General features: G+C 44.7%; 2 protein-coding genes across 5 annotated transcripts in view; one reads left to right on the forward strand and one right to left on the reverse strand.

Annotated features, from left to right (window-relative positions):
• RALGAPB (Ral GTPase activating protein non-catalytic subunit beta) overlaps positions 1-7,383 on the reverse strand; it is a 60,900-nt gene extending 53,517 nt beyond the window's left edge. The window contains exon 1 of one of the 4 annotated variants that reach the window (XM_081195975.1): positions 7,144-7,383. The gene's annotated coding sequence lies outside the window, so the exon portion shown is untranslated. The remainder of the gene's footprint in view (positions 1-7,143) is intronic. The other 3 variants (XM_081195974.1, XM_081195977.1, XM_081195976.1) reach the window with 3 other exon arrangements.
• Positions 6,900-15,495, forward strand: part of NDRG3 (NDRG family member 3) — a 58,368-nt gene continuing 49,772 nt past the window's right edge. Inside the window, exon 1 of the mRNA XM_081196550.1 lies at positions 6,900-7,047. The gene's annotated coding sequence lies outside the window, so the exon portion shown is untranslated. The remainder of the gene's footprint in view (positions 7,048-15,495) is intronic.

Here is a 15,495-nt window from a genome sequence, read left to right on the forward strand (position 1 = left end):
CCTCCCCCTTGCCGGGGAACCTCCAAGCTTTGGGGGTGGGGGGGAGGAGGCAGCAAAGCGAGGCAGGAAGGAGAGCACGGCTTGGCTGGGTGAGCTTTGGCAGGGGCAGGGAATGAGAGCCGCGAGGCGGGCGCTGCGGACGGAGGCGCTGCCCGCCGAGCTCGCAGGCAGCCAGGCAGGCAGACGGCGAGAGCCCCGCGCTGGGCGGCCTCTCCTCGCCGCCGCCACCCCGCCGCTCGACTCGCCCGCCTCCCTCCAGGCAACATCTCGCGGCACACCAGGCAACATCTCGCGGCACACTAGTGTGCCGCGGAACAGTGGTTGGGAAACACTGGTCTAAACACCCCTGAATGGAGGGTGTGACAATGAGGAAATGTGACCCTTGGACCAAAAAAGGTTCATCACTCAGTCTTAGATCTTGCAATATGAAGAAATGAATTGATTGTTAGTCTTCATTCTGCTCATTTTCCTCTCTCAAATCATTTTGTTTGCTTTAATTTCTTCCATTTTATTTTTCCTCTAGGGGTGTACCCAACACTGTGCACTAATGCAACATGTTTTCCTCTTCCTCCCCCTGTGCATCCTAAAAATATGCTCCAGAGAGTGCTCCAGCTGTCTGAAGTGGATTTGAGAGTTGGGGAGATGGGGAAAGTTCTGCTGCACAAGCAGAAGTTTACTGCACTAGCAGAACTGCAGTGTTGGACATGTCCCAAAGTTTCTGAACCATTTGAGAACTTCATTTTCTACACTTGGATATCTGTGGGAACTCATCAGTCTTTTCTCTTGCAATCTCCTTATTCTGCAGTTGTGTATTTTTGTGTTCTGAATGGTCACACATTAGACTATTTTGCTCTGGTTTCCATCATACAACTGATATTCTACTTCAGCAGTCTCCCTTTTTATCTTATTTTTATTCCTACATCAAAGCTGCTGAACATCTCTGCAAATCTCAGTAACTCCACTCATTATGAATTCATGCTTTCATTCTGCTCACGTGCTTTAATTCCAAGCAATATTACTCATCTCGCCTTATTTTTATCAGTAAAAGTGCTCTCTTTAACTATGCTCTTCTTCGTTGGGTTGCAATATTCTGATATAATTCTCCATCATTCTTGCCGAATCTTCACCCCCCTTTTGCTATTCTCTATATTCTGCTTCTGACAACATTCTTCTTTAGTTAAACCCACCACTACTTCTTGACTTTATCCAGTGTTCCTCTACCCTGCCCCGACCCCTTCTGTATATCTCTTGTTCTGTCCCTGCCTCCCCATCCTTTTCTCCATTTCTTTCTCTCTTCTGGTGTTGTTCCCTTTGCTTTTATATACAGTATGCTACTTCCCCTGATACTTAAAAAAGGTTTCTGAATCCTCCTCCTCCCTAGAACTGTTATTCTTTTTCTGTTCTCTCTTTCATTCCTACACTTCAACAACCAATGCCTCAGCTTTGTTTCTCCAATTCCCCTTTTGACACTTCCCAATCTGGTTTCTGCTCTGTGTAAACTGAAGTTTTAAAACTGCTTTTCTGTTTAAGGTATCCTCAAAATAGCATACAATAAAACAAGTTAGCAGAATTTTCAAAAACCATGTTGCTTTATTAAGAAAAGACAGACAAGATAAAATTTTGAGCAGCACAGAATGAAGCAAAAACAGCCACAGAAAAAGTCAGCCGCATCAAAACTACCAAATACAGGAGGGGCAACTAAAGGACATGTTAAAGGACAGAAAATAGTGGTGAAAAATTAACAGGGGAAGGAGGAAGTTCCAGAGCCTGGTTGCTACAACTGAGAAGGCATTGTTCCACATTCCCAACTGCACTTCCCAGCCGCAATAGTGGAACACAGAACAGGACCTCCCGAGGGACCTCAATAAGTGGGTGAGATCATTAGAATATGTAGTCCTTTAAATATGCTAATTATAAATGGCTAAGCCATAGGACAAACCTTGGTTACAGGAGGGAGCTTAACCTTCAGATGACATGATAAGCCACACTATGGTTTAGCTCAGCACTACACAGCAGCGAAATGACTGGAGAGGAGCAAAATGGCCAGAATCTGCCCTGTGGAATCCCCTAGGTTTATGCTTTACCATTATTTGGCTTAGCATGACATGCAACACAAGCCCATGTGCTTCTCTTCATAGTCTTCCTTTACTGACCCAATTAAGTTTCAATTTACAAGTATTTTCCTGCCCTTACCCCTTATCTGTCTTAGTTACTTTTTCCTTTCTCCCTCCATTCATGAAATGATAATATTATTATTAAACCTTCATTTCCTTGTGCCATTTCCTGTGCAGATGCCATCTCTTTCACTCCCCTGGCCCTTGATGCATGGAATTCTCTCCTCTCAGCAAGCATCCTCTTGTCCTCCTTTAATATAAGCTCATCTCTCTCTGTTGCATTTTCCCCCTGGTGTCATTCTATTTTTATACCCTTCTTACTGTTAGGCTAATTATTATACAGGTTTTACTGTAACTGTCGGCTGACAGAAAGAAAACACCAGCAGAATAGGGAGGCAGGCAGGTATCATTACTCCCCCCCTGCAGTACCACACATCCCTAAATCTGTTCTGAAGGGTTGGGGGACTTTTTAAACCCAATTTACGGGGCATTGCAGCAAGCAGGGAGGGAATTGTTTCCCTCCGTGCCCAACTGGTGTACTACTTGTGTAAGCAGACAAGATCTATTGGATGCCAACAGATTTTTCTTCACTTTAAAGTTCGTACACTACACAGTAATTCAACTTTAGAAATAGGCAGCATCTTGCAATACTACAAAACATAATTCATCTTTATTAGCTAAGCTGAGAAGTGACCAAGCACATGCATGTAGTCCAGTCTCTCAGTGTGCTGTAGTTTGGTCCCCATGGCACCCACTCTTGCTGTACCACATTAAGTTAACTGCCCATAGTTGCGTGTTTTGGCTGAAATAGGAAATGGTCATTAGCAGATTTCAAATAAGCCAGGAACTTAAAACTGTATTTTGACGTTAGTCTAGAATACCACCTCATTCCAAACTAGGCAACATTTCCCATTTCATATGAAACAGGCAACTATGATCAATTGAGCACTTCCTGGCTCACTGTGGTACACCAAGAATGGGAGCCATGGGGCTAAGTACAGGGGCAAAAAGGTCTGTGCATACATTATTAAGCCATGGTATGATCGTCCAAACACAGCCCACTGTTAGTTTGTTCCCTGACATCCAAAATCCAAACATCAGTAATTATAGCCTAATGGAGAATTTAATAATGTACTGAAATATTGTGTGTCATCTTGCTTCCTTGGCAACCTCTTCAAACATGTAACATGGATGGAATAGGGAACCTATGGTCCTATAGATATTGTTTGACTCCAACCCCATCAGTCCCAGCAGCACGGCCAATGTTCAGGGATGGCAGTAGTTGTATCCAAACAACATATGAAGGTCCACACTCCACAGGTTCCCCATTGCACACTTTGGGGTTACTTCACAGAAGGCCCAAGGACAAGTAGCGCTATGTACTGAAGGGCGAACAGAGAGCCAAAAGAGCTTGAGAAGCAGAACGGTTGAGACCCAAAAGATAGGAAAGAAGGAAGAAGAGGATGGAGTTTAAAAAACCCCAAACACCAGCAGAGCCTGTACTAACACCTAAAATTCTTAACTCCCCGGTTCTAGGAGGAGCTTTAGACCAGGGAGCTGGTGAAGAGGGCCAGTACATTATGGAGAAGTTGATGACATATCTTACACACAGAGCTGTAGGTGAGGCTACTCCGTTATTATTTGATTTGTATTCCTCCTTTCAACCTGAGAGTTCCCAGGAGGCAACAACATACGTAACTTACTTGACCATGCCCAAAGCTTCTCCTAGTCCTACAGAATAGTTTTGGTTGTATGTGTGTGTTTTTTTAAAGTAATAAAGATTTAATTAAATCTGCTGGCTTTTTCCAAACAAAGTTTGTAGAGCCTTGAGGGCAAGCCAAGTATTTTCTTTTCGGAGCTGGTTCCTTTGGGCTTTGAATGTAAGCCTTTCCTATAGAACTCACCTAAGGAACATTTTAACTACTATTTGTTTATTATTGTTCCGATTATATTGGAGCCAGGATAGTATTTCTAAGCTTTTAAATCTCCATATATAAGACCAAACAGAGCCACTCACTTCAATCCTAAACATATTTACCAAGCAGCCTGTCTGCTTGAAATCAACAGACTTCACACAACCCAAACATTTACATAAGTATAATATAAAAACAAAAATGTAGTAAGAGCAGAAACACAACCTTTTTTGTGAATGCCTACCAAGATAAATGGTTTCGTACACCTTCAAGAAGGCAATGAGATTAACAATGTACCTCTTGGAAATGGGTAATACTTAGGGCCATTACAGTATGGACACTACTTCTAGTCTACCCACAAAGGGAAGAGGATCATAAGAGCATGGGATCTACAGAATGCAGACAGTATGGAGGTTCAAAACAAGAGGGGGAGTCTCTCAAGTATTTAGGTCTCAAAAAATGAAAGGCTTTAAAGGGCAAGTGCCAGAAGCTTAAACTGGACACAGATGCAAACAACAAGCCAATGTATTTGCCACATCTGTTGAATATGCTCCCACTTCCCTGTCAGGAAATTAGTAGTGGCATTCTGCACATTAGTCTAACAGGCAGATTCACATAATTGCATTACAGTAGTAAACCTTACATGTTACAAAAAGCAGATAAATAAAGCAAGATAACTGACCTCCAAATGTGCACAGCCTACGCGCTAAACATAATTGACAAAAAGCATTCCCTGCTTCCAGCTTATCTGGGGTCTTAAGTTTATAATACAAGAAATGCATCCACATGTTGCATTATTTTTCTCAAATGCTGAGTTTTTCTTATATATTTGCGTAACTGTTCTATTGTTCTTGTTCATTATGTCTGCTACCATTATGCTTACAAAAGAATAGTGCTCCAGAGGATTCCTTACTTAGTGCATTGTATTGTTATGGGAGGGGAGGGAGTATGCAAAAATGCCCCTTCAGCACCACACCACAAAGGTAGACACCTTCCCCCTTCTCTCTTACAAAATTTTACTATGGTATATTGTGCTCCCAAACAAAGATCTCCTTTTTGCTCTTCTGCATTTTCACATAACAAGAACAATGACACATACTCTCTGGTATACTTATTTTTGATCTGCTTCATGTGGAGATTTTTGTTCATAGATGTACAACCACACTGCTTTGCCACAGCAGAAATACCACAACTGCATGTTTTTGCAAGAGCAACAACCCCACCCCATTGCTTTGTATTTTGATATTTTGAATGTTTGTTGTAAGCTGCTTTGGGCACAGCTCACACATATATTCAGAATGGCATGTAGACCACTGAAGGGATAGAGAGTGGGAAGAAATGCTATTCAGCTAATCCGCAATAATTATCTTAAGTTATTTTATGTATGGTCTCTCAAGAAGTGTTACTATTCTGAGTACTTTTTCCAATTGGGTTGCTGAGGGCTGAAAATGGCATATGTGCACATGATCTGAGCCTATAATTTGCCAGGTTCTTAGGTTAATTGCTGCATTTTTACTTTTATTTTTTAGAACTTCAAAACAAAACATAAACCAATATATAACCACATACAAATTCATAGGTATTGTGGGCAGGATTCTACTTCTACTTTCATAAGGACTTCTACTTGCACAATGAGGCTTTCTCCTCCTGCCTATGAAATTGGCTTGGGGAGGGTCAGGAAAGCCCCCAGAACTGCATGGGGGGGAATACAATACTTGCACAGATAGAACAATCAGAAGAGTGCAACACTGAATTCTTTTTTATGAATATGTCCGAGGTATTACATTACCAGGTTTTGAAAAGCAGTCCTTTTGCAAACCTGTTTTTAAGTAAAAACAGGATCTTCACAGCAATAACTTTAAAAAACAACTAAATTGGGGAAATCAGCGAGTAGAGTAACTGGCTGTTTGCCTTCAGGCATGAGACAAAACAGCAAAATCCTGTCAGTAAGAGTAACTTCTAGCTTCAAAGAAGCCAGGATTTCAAGTTAGGTTTCCAAACAACTAGGATGAAAGACAGTAAATACACAGACTGGATTACAGACTACAGCTGCCCCAAATGGAATGAGACAGCCGTCCCCAGCCTCTCGCCCTCCAAGTGTTTTCAGCAATAACTCCTATAATCTGTGACTGTGGCTATGCTGGCTGGACCTGATGGGCATGAGGAGCCAACCATAACAGGAGACCCACAGGTTCTGCTCCCCTGCTTTAAGGGAATAAACTCTTTCCACAAACAGTATTAATGCGTAGCATTTATACATAGCGCTTTTTTCAAAGTGCTTCTCGCACATCAGTGTTGCCGATTTTTACAACTCCTCTGTCGCAAAGCACTATAATTACCCCTCTTTTTTGCAGAAAGCTGTGGAGTGCCGAAAGGTAAAAGCAGCAACAGGCGCAAACAAATTCATGACAACACATGGCTCCATTTATACCTCAAGTCCCTCTTGATGGCATGCCATCCGTATAGTTTCCATCCACCTGAGCTTGACCAACAGTGTCAGCATCTTTGCCTAATAAACATGTGTCTCTGGCTGTTTAAGTTTAAATCCTGCTACCTATTTCCGAGTTGGGAGAAGAAGTGAACCCAGAATTTGCCAGCTGGCCAACCTTGCGCAGCAGCAGCAACAACAACTACAAACTGGAGTGCAATCGTTAACTCACTCAGGCAGCTGCTGTAGGGGCTCTTCCTCGAGAGGGTGGGAGTGGGGAAAGGGATATTGCTTCGCCTCGGCAGGGCCTAGCTTTGCTTAAGCGCCCCACGGGGGGCTCCAGGATCCACCGGAAACAAGAGCAACTCCTCTCCCGCAGGGAGCACTTTCTCCCAGGAGCGGTCTGTCGGGAAAGAGGAGCTGCTTCCCGGCCAGGGACAACCGCGCACACCGTTGAGGGAGGCAGCCCGGAGAAGACCCCCCTCCCCCGCCTCCGACTACACCCTCCCGGGAAAGGAGGCGCCAGGATCGGGCGTCGAGGCCTCCAACCCGGGAATAATAATAAAGGAGCGAGGCAGCCCGGAGCGCAGAGGTCAGAGCGGGTGAGGGAGCGGGCCCAGCGGAGGGAGAGCGCGTCGTGGGCCGTGGTTCTTTTGCGGAGGGGGGGGGGTCGCCTGGCCGCGCTTACCTGCACCAAGGGGGCCGGCTAGCATGTCTGGGGCAAAGGCAAGCAGCTCCTCCTTCAAGCTCCCGGTTCCATAGTGCCCGCAGTGGGTGAGGGGCGGGGGGTGCGGGAGAGAAATCGGACGCTGCGCTCAGGTCTCTCCGGACACTTCCGGCCGCGCCAGAAAATTCACACCCTAGAGCCCCTGTTTCCACCCTACGCGGCGCGCACGCGCCTTGAGAACCTTCCGCGCCGCGCGAAATAAGTCCTCATATTCCCCCTACGGTCGTTCTCCACCGGAAGTACGCGTGCGTGCGTGATATTTCCCTTGAAAAGCGGTGGGAGAGTAAGGTGAAGGGAAGAATTTTCAGGCAGGCTTGGGCGGCGTGCGCATGCGTAATGCCGTTCTATGCTCAGCCCTTTCGTTGACACTTTTAAAGGGGCCGGGTTCGTTTTAATTTGTCCTGCTGTTGCGTCCTTGTTAATATTCCTAACAATGCAGTCCTATGCGTACATGTCTACGCGGAGGTAAGCCCCGCTGTGTTATTAGTGGTATATATATATATATATATATATATATAGAGCACAACTAAGTGCAGCACAGCCATCTTCTCAGAAAAACTCTTCACAAGCTCAAGAGGTCAAGACACGAAAGCTTTAGCAACTAATCCACACCTAATGACCCTCCTAAGTGGTACTCAGAATATCACTCAAGAAATCACTCAAGATATCCCTCAAGTAATTAATGAACAAAAGAAGAAAAGGCACACTAACCTGGAAACTTCCTCTCTGCCCAGAACGTTGGAGGCTATACACCACACCCCCTCAACAGTATTTATAGGAACTCAAACACTGAGATCCTGCTCTGTTCCAGTAACAAGAAGCCGAAAGCACCAGCCTGAAGATGACGAGTGAGACCTCGTCGAAACGTCGCCTAGACACCCCAACTCTTACACGGGAAGACACCCGAAGACACCAAAACCTGCATTCCTGTACCCGTGAAAATCTACGAAAGCATATATATATATATATATATATATATATATATATATATGGGCAAAAGGCCCGCAATACAGCCCACAAAAAGTTTTCAAATCTGCAGAATTCAAGCAATAACAAGCAGCTTGCAAAAATTTAAGACAGCAAAATCGCAAGGGTTTTTGTAAAAAAAACCCTCAAAAGCCATACAGTGGTATCTCTGGTTACATACGCTTCAGGTTACATATGCTTCGGGTTACACACACCGCTAACCCAGAAATAGTGCTTCAGGTTAAGAACTTTGCTTCAGGATGAGAACAGAAATCGGGCTCGGGCGGCACGGCAGCAGCGGGAGGCCCCATTAGCTAAAGTGGTGCTTCAGGTTAAGAACAGTTTCAAGTTAAGAATGGACCTCCAGAACGAATTAAGTACTTAACCCGAGGTACCACTGTACTATCCAAATACACCTTTGCTTAACGACAAAGACCCACCACTTACCCATGCACCCCCTAGAACAGTAAGCCTTTAGAGACCTTGCAGGGAGCAGCTCCAGAAGGGTCCTGAGCAGGTTTTATGTTAGGAAGGCAGGAAGCCAGGATTTTTGTTAGGCTGGGGCTGGACACCTACCTGTCATTAACCTCTGTCCGGCTCTGCCTAGCAGATTTGGAATGAAATGTCTCAACAGCAGTTGTTTTAGATTACTTTATATTGACTCCCAGTGCTCAGGAAAATCTGTCAAAATCTCTACAATTTCTATTTTTAGTTAAGTATTTTTATTTATTTACTTGATAACTATGCCCATGGGGCTGCCCTCTGAAGTCTCCTGGGTTCTGCACCCACCTGTCATAATTTAGAATGGGCCACTTTCCCACCCATGATGGGCTTTGATTTCCACATCAACCGTCAGGCAAGCTTGATTTGATTCCACCCCCCTCACTTGGTCACATTGTAAATCGTAATCCACCCCTTCTTCCTTAATGGGAGGGGAGAAAGCATTTTGTGGTTTGCCTCCGGTACCAAAATGTCTTGGGCTGACACTGCCGTTACACCCACTTTAAGGGGGTTAGAAAGCTTGCCTTTAATACAACAATAGATCAAAGTTTGCTAATGTTTTAAACACATGCATAATGGATGCACAAACCCTTTTCACAATTACAAAAAGCAATGTCTGAGAAAGCATTTGACTATAGCCAACAAGAAGGAGGAATAGTTAGTACTGCAGCACTATGCTGGCCTCTGCCTAAGAGCAATTCTATTGTGGAATTTAGTTATAAGTTTAACAAGCCCAAACTTGGATGGCTAAAAAACCCAAAAACAAAGTTCAGAACAGCCTTCACCAACCCAATACCCTCCAGATGTACTACAACTCCCACCAGTCAGCACAAAAAAGTCTAGAGCTGCACTCTCCCTTCCATTACAGAACTGGGCCCAGGAGTTAAAAAATACCTCACTGAGAATATCAAGATGTGAAAGGTAATTTCTACTAGAAGCTGTGATGGAAACTTGATTTAATAAATCATTATTATTATCTATTTGACTTACTCTTCACTTAACTACAAAAAAGACATATAAAACAATACATTTCAATAAAACCATTCCAGTAGCACACCTGTTCTGAAAGCCCTGCACTAACTGTCAGGGAGCTACCAGACCCAATTTAAGATGTTAGTACTAAGACTAGGCCACATGTTACAAATAGACATTCCCACTCTTAAGAGTGTGAGTGACAGGCTGGTGCAAGAAGGAAAGGTGAAGAGATTTTAAAAGTTGTGGAACCCCTTGGAGATACCTTCAGACTCTGGGGCTTCCACACAGTCCTGATTTTAAAAAAGCATTGAATTAGCTCTTGGCATGGGCTTGCCGATCGAAAGGTCGGCGGTTCGAATCCCTGCGGCGGGGTGCGCTCCCGTCGTTCGGTCCCAGCGCCTGCCAACCTAGCAGTTCGAAAGCACCCCCGGGTGCAAGTAGATAAATAGGGACCGCTTACAAGCGGGAAGGTAAACGGCGTTTCCGTGTGCGGCTCTGGTTCGCCAGAGCAGCGATGTCACGCTGGCCACGTGACCCGGAAGTGTCTTCGGACAGCGCTGGCCCCCGGCCTCTTGAGTGAGATGGGCGCACAACCCTAGAGTCTGGCAAGACTGGCCCGTACGGGCAGGGGTACCTTTACCTTTACCTAGACTATTTACTCCTATATTTTAGAACAGAAGCCAGACACTAGATGGCGTTAGGAACCAGAATTTGGATTCATGCTAGCCTTTTTATGTGTGTTGGGGTGTGCAGGTGTGTTTACTTTCTTTCTCATGGTATTTTACTTGAAAATGATCAGCAGGAAGCAAAATGCAGTGGTAAAAATGCTGAACTTGTAACATAAATGTAAGCTGCTATTTCTGCTATGCTGATCTCACAAAACATGAAAAACATTGTGTTTCAAACTCTTCCTCCCCACGCATATAAACACTTATCCAAAGGGTAAGAGATTTCAGACTTTTAAAGGATCAGTTTCCATGAAAGGAAAGAGTACTGGAGACTCCCTGTGACTTGTTTGCAAAGCATTTTTTAGGATAGAATCGCTTGCATCCACAGGGATCTTGACTCCACTGTTACAGCACATGAATTTCAAGGGGAATCCAGAGCACCGTCTAGTCTTGTTGTGTTGGATGGGTTTCAGTTGGTAAGGTTCGAGGATGTGGACAAGGTGCTTGGATCGGTCAGGGCAAACACATGCACTCTGAACCCTTGCCCCTCTTGATTGAAAGAAACTATCAGGGAGGGGACAGCTGGCTGGGCCAGGGAGGTTACTAATGCCTCCCTGCGAGAGGGAATTGTCACTGCCTGCTTGAAGGAGGCAGTGGTAAAACCATTCCTTAATAAAACGCTCCATGCACTTGGAAACTCCAAGTAACTACTGGACAGTTGCTAATCTCCCCTTCTTGGGCAAGGTTCTTGAGCAGGTGGTTGCAGAAAAGATTCAGCCCATCTTGGAGGAAACTGATCTTCTAGATCCATTTCAGTTGGCATTTAGGCCTGGTTTTGGCACAGAAACTGCCATGTATAAATTCTCCTTGATTTCTTGAAACTGCCATGTATAAATTCTCCTTGATTTCTCAGTAGCTTTCAATACTATTACCCATGGTAATAGTAGCTTTCAATACTATTACCCATAGTATCCTTTTGGAGCAGCTTTCCAAGATAGAGGTTGGTAGCATCGCTTTGCGGTGGTTCTGTTCCTTCTTGGATGCTCGTTTCCAGAGAATGATGCTTGCGGAGTGCTCTGTGGCCCTGTAGAGCCTTCAGTGTGGGGTTCCTCAGGATTCAATTTTATCCCCTGTGCTGCTTGACATCGACATGAAACTGTTAAGTGGGGTTATCTGGAGTTTTGGAGTAGGTGGTCAGCAATATGCTGAAGACACACAGCTCTACTTATTCCTTTACATCTGCAGGTATGGCAATAGATGTGCTAGACTGTTGTCTTGCCTGGACTGGATGAAAGCCAACAAATTGAAGCTCAATCCATATAAGACAGAGGCATTGTTAGTGGGTGGTTCCCTATACCAGATGGCTGGGAGGTTGCCTGCTCTTAATGCGGTTTTACACTCCCTTTGAAGGTGGCTTGAGGATCAGGTAGCCTCAGTGGCATGGAGTGCCTTCCATCAGCTTTCATTGGTGGCCTACCCGCTCCCTTATCTGGACAGGGATAGCCTAACTTCCATCGCCTATGCTCTGGTAACCTCTAGGTTAGATTACTGCAACGTGTTATAGGTGGGGCTGCCTCTGAAGGTGGTTTGGGAACTTCAGTTGGTGCAGAATTCAGTTGCGCACCAGGGCAAGACAGTTTGAGCATATCAATAGCCCAACTGCACCTGTTCCCATTTAGTTTCTGGCCCCAATTCAAAGTGCCGATTTTGACCTATGAAACTTTAAGTGACTAAGGATTGCAGCAGTACTTCAAGGATTGCCTCTCCCCATGTGAACTGACCCAGGCTTTGTGAGCATCATCTGAGGCCCTTTTTCGGGTGCCTCCTCCACGAGAGGTTTGGAGGGTGGCAGCGTGAGAATAGATATTTTCTGCAGTGGCTCCCTATTTGTGGAATGCTCTCCCCTGGAAGGCTTGCTTGGCACCTTCATTATACATCTTTAAGCACCAGGCAAAAACATTTCTGTTCAACCAGGCCTTTGGCTGATTAACATTCTTTGTAAATGTGTCTTTGTTTTGTTCTTACTGTGCATTTTGGTTTTGGTTTTATTTTATGCTGTGAACCACCTTGAGATCTTCAGCTTAAGGGAATCATAAAATAAAGTAAGCCACAATTAGGCTCAAAGAAGGCTCATTGCTGCATGGGACCATCTTCAGGATGTATGCATGTGAGTATGCTGCCTGCCTCCAGTTCTGGCCCATATGGCTGCTCCTCTGGAATTTGATCAACATTTGTGTTTAGCTTGAAAGTTTGCAAGGCTGAGTCAATTAAGGATAGCAGCCTACATTTTCTTATGGATGTAGACATTGCACAAACAAGCTTGAGGGGCATATCGTATCAAGGAATGTCTACATTTCATGTCTCTTTGATGTCAACAGATGTCATTCTTTCTTTTCTGATTGGTTTGCTTTGTATGTCCCACAAAAGACCTATTCCCAGGTAAGTGCTACCAGACTGCAGCATGAGGGCAGAATATGATGCACACTTTCCTGAGAGTGAGTTCACTGAATCCAATGGGGGACTTCTGAGTAGATATGCATAGGATTGTGCCATGCATGGACTTCCGGGTTGACGCGATCTGGAAATGGCGGATTCCCTCCGAGCTGCGGAGGGAATCGGCTCTACCGAGGACGGGTCTTTGCCGCGCCGGCGACGCGGGGACCCTTAAAAACCGCAGGCGCGGATGCCTGCGGACTGAAGACTCGGCGGGTGCCTTAAGCGCCCCCCCTGATCCACGAAGAGCCTTTTTAAAGGCTGCGGAGAGGATACGGGGGTGGCGTGGCACTGAGAGTCGATCGCTACCTCGGTGGAGCGAAGCCGCGAGCCATGACCAGAGAGCGCTGACTTCCTTCCTTGAAAATTTGGACTGAAGGAATCACCCGTGAGTAAGACGGATTGGGACTTTAAAAATTTATCCTGAATTGGAGACGACCGGGGGGTGTGCTAAAAGGAAGTCCGCACCCCCCCCCCCTTGCAGACGATCTAAGCAACGACATAAGAGCTAAGCTGGAGAGCCTACCCTCGGTGGGGTGAGTTAAAAAGGACATTAACTTTCAAGATTTGGCTAAAGGAAATTTTGGGCTGGAGAGTGGAGTTTTGGAAACCTTCCTTTTGTTTTAAACAACCCCCCCTCCCGGGCTCGGGAAAGTCCTGCCTTTCTGCCTGTGTAAGAGCTGCGGAGTTTGACAGCTGTCAAAGCTGTCAAACGGGCGGTTTAAAGTGAAAAAATCACTATTTAAGATCCCTCTGGACTAAGACGAGTTATAATTGAGCTAAAATTGTTGGAAACAAAGTAATAATAATCTGTCAAAGGACTGTTGGAGAAAAGACTAATAAGTAACCAGATTCCCCCTAGGGGGAATTCTGTGAAATTACAATGGATACAATGGCTGTGGAAGGAAAGTTGCTAATGGAAATCGAAAGGATGTTTCAATTGGTGGGAACTCTACAAGAGCAGAGTTTGGCCATGAATAAACAACTTGTGACTATGACCTTGGGAACAGGCAACTCTGCTCTTTGTATTGAGGACCTGAATGAGAAAGAATCCACAGCTGAATCGGAAACAATATCTACAGAGGTGGAAGAGACTAAACAACAAGAAAAAGAAGAAGCAACCTTGGGAAGCAACAACCAAAAGCTGACATCTGTGGAACACAAGCAAGGAGATGCTGGGAACTTATCAACCACAAGTCTGCGAAAGACACAGAAGAAGAAGGAGGAGGTCCCGGGGCAATATGGAATACAGGAACTTAAAATAAAGAAATATGACTGGGGCCTCCGTTTGGACTCTGATTTTGAAGATACAGGCTTTGTGGAAATTTTTCAGCAGTTACTTTCAAATCTCCTTGTGGGAAGAGAATATACTTTGATGGTGAAAGAACTTTTTCCAGACTCGACGACTGACATAAAGGACTACCAACAAGACAGGCGGAGAGGGACTGAAATTGACTTGAAAGCCTCGGACGTGAGAAACCCAGGCTGAGAATCTCGAATTTGGATTTCTATTCGGAAGGGACAAAAACCGGGGATGGGAGGGAGGGAAGAGGAGACTTTTAAAAACTCTTAAGATTTTTAGGTTTGGTTATTATGACTCTTAATTAAGACAAAATGAAAATCGATGGAAGAGAACTTAAGTCCAACTTAGGAAAATCAATTTTTATTATAAAAGAGGCAATAAGATGAATAAGATGGTTAAGAGAAGAAACACCAACTTGCTGATATAATCTTGGGAACTGGGATGCACGAGGGGGGGTGGGGGGAAGTCAGGAAACAAGGTTATGAAATGGGGATTTGCTGATTTTATACATGTTTTTGTTTTGTGTTTCTTCTTTGTGTGTGTTTTGTCTTTATAAAAGCAGAAAACCAAATAAAAATTTATAAAAAAAAAGGATTGTGCCGTGCATACTGCACAGCTCGAAGAGACAAGTTTAATTTCAAGCCAATCAAAAATAATGTCTATCATGATAATTTAAATCAGGATTTCTTCTGATTTTAAATTAAATCAGGGTTTTCCCTCCAAGAATAGTTCATCCATTCCTTCCAAAGTGTAACATGCAAACAGGTGGCTAGACCTAAGAGCAGGGGCCCTCCACCTTTAATAGTTGCATAGTTGTTTAGAAGAGGGAATTCCAGCATCTGGTACCACTGCATGCAATGGAAAGAACCACAGCTATGTGGAAGTGAGGTGCCTTGATATAATTTAAGTGGGGGTGGGGTTTCCTGTTGGTGACAATTCCTACCACACAAAAATGAAACAGTCCTCAAATGAGTGTAAAAACCCATTATGGGTTTTTCCCACCCTGTCAGTACAGAACCAACAGGATGGAGGCCAGAGGTGGTGCTGGGGTGATGAAACAGAAAGCGCTACAGTCTCACCGCTGCCAGATTAACATAAAAAATTCAGAGCATCAACTGCTAGTTATTACATTTATTTATTCAGATGTACAAATATGAATATTTATTCATAGACGTAAGTAAAGGTAAAGGTACCCCTGCCCGTACGGGCCAGTCTTGACAGACTCTAGGGTTGTGCGCTCATCTCACTCTAGAGGCCGGGAGCCAGCGCTGTCCGCAGACATTTCCGGGTCACGTGGCCAGCGTGACGAAGCTGCTCCAGCGAACCGGCACCAGAGCAGCACACGGAAACGCTGTTTACCTTCCCGCTATAAAGCGGTACCTATTTATCTACTTGCACTTAAGGGTG

Source organism: Podarcis bocagei (genome assembly GCF_964188305.1).
Source record: "Podarcis bocagei genome assembly, chromosome: 5".
NCBI classification, from domain to species: domain Eukaryota; kingdom Metazoa; phylum Chordata; class Lepidosauria; order Squamata; family Lacertidae; genus Podarcis; species Podarcis bocagei.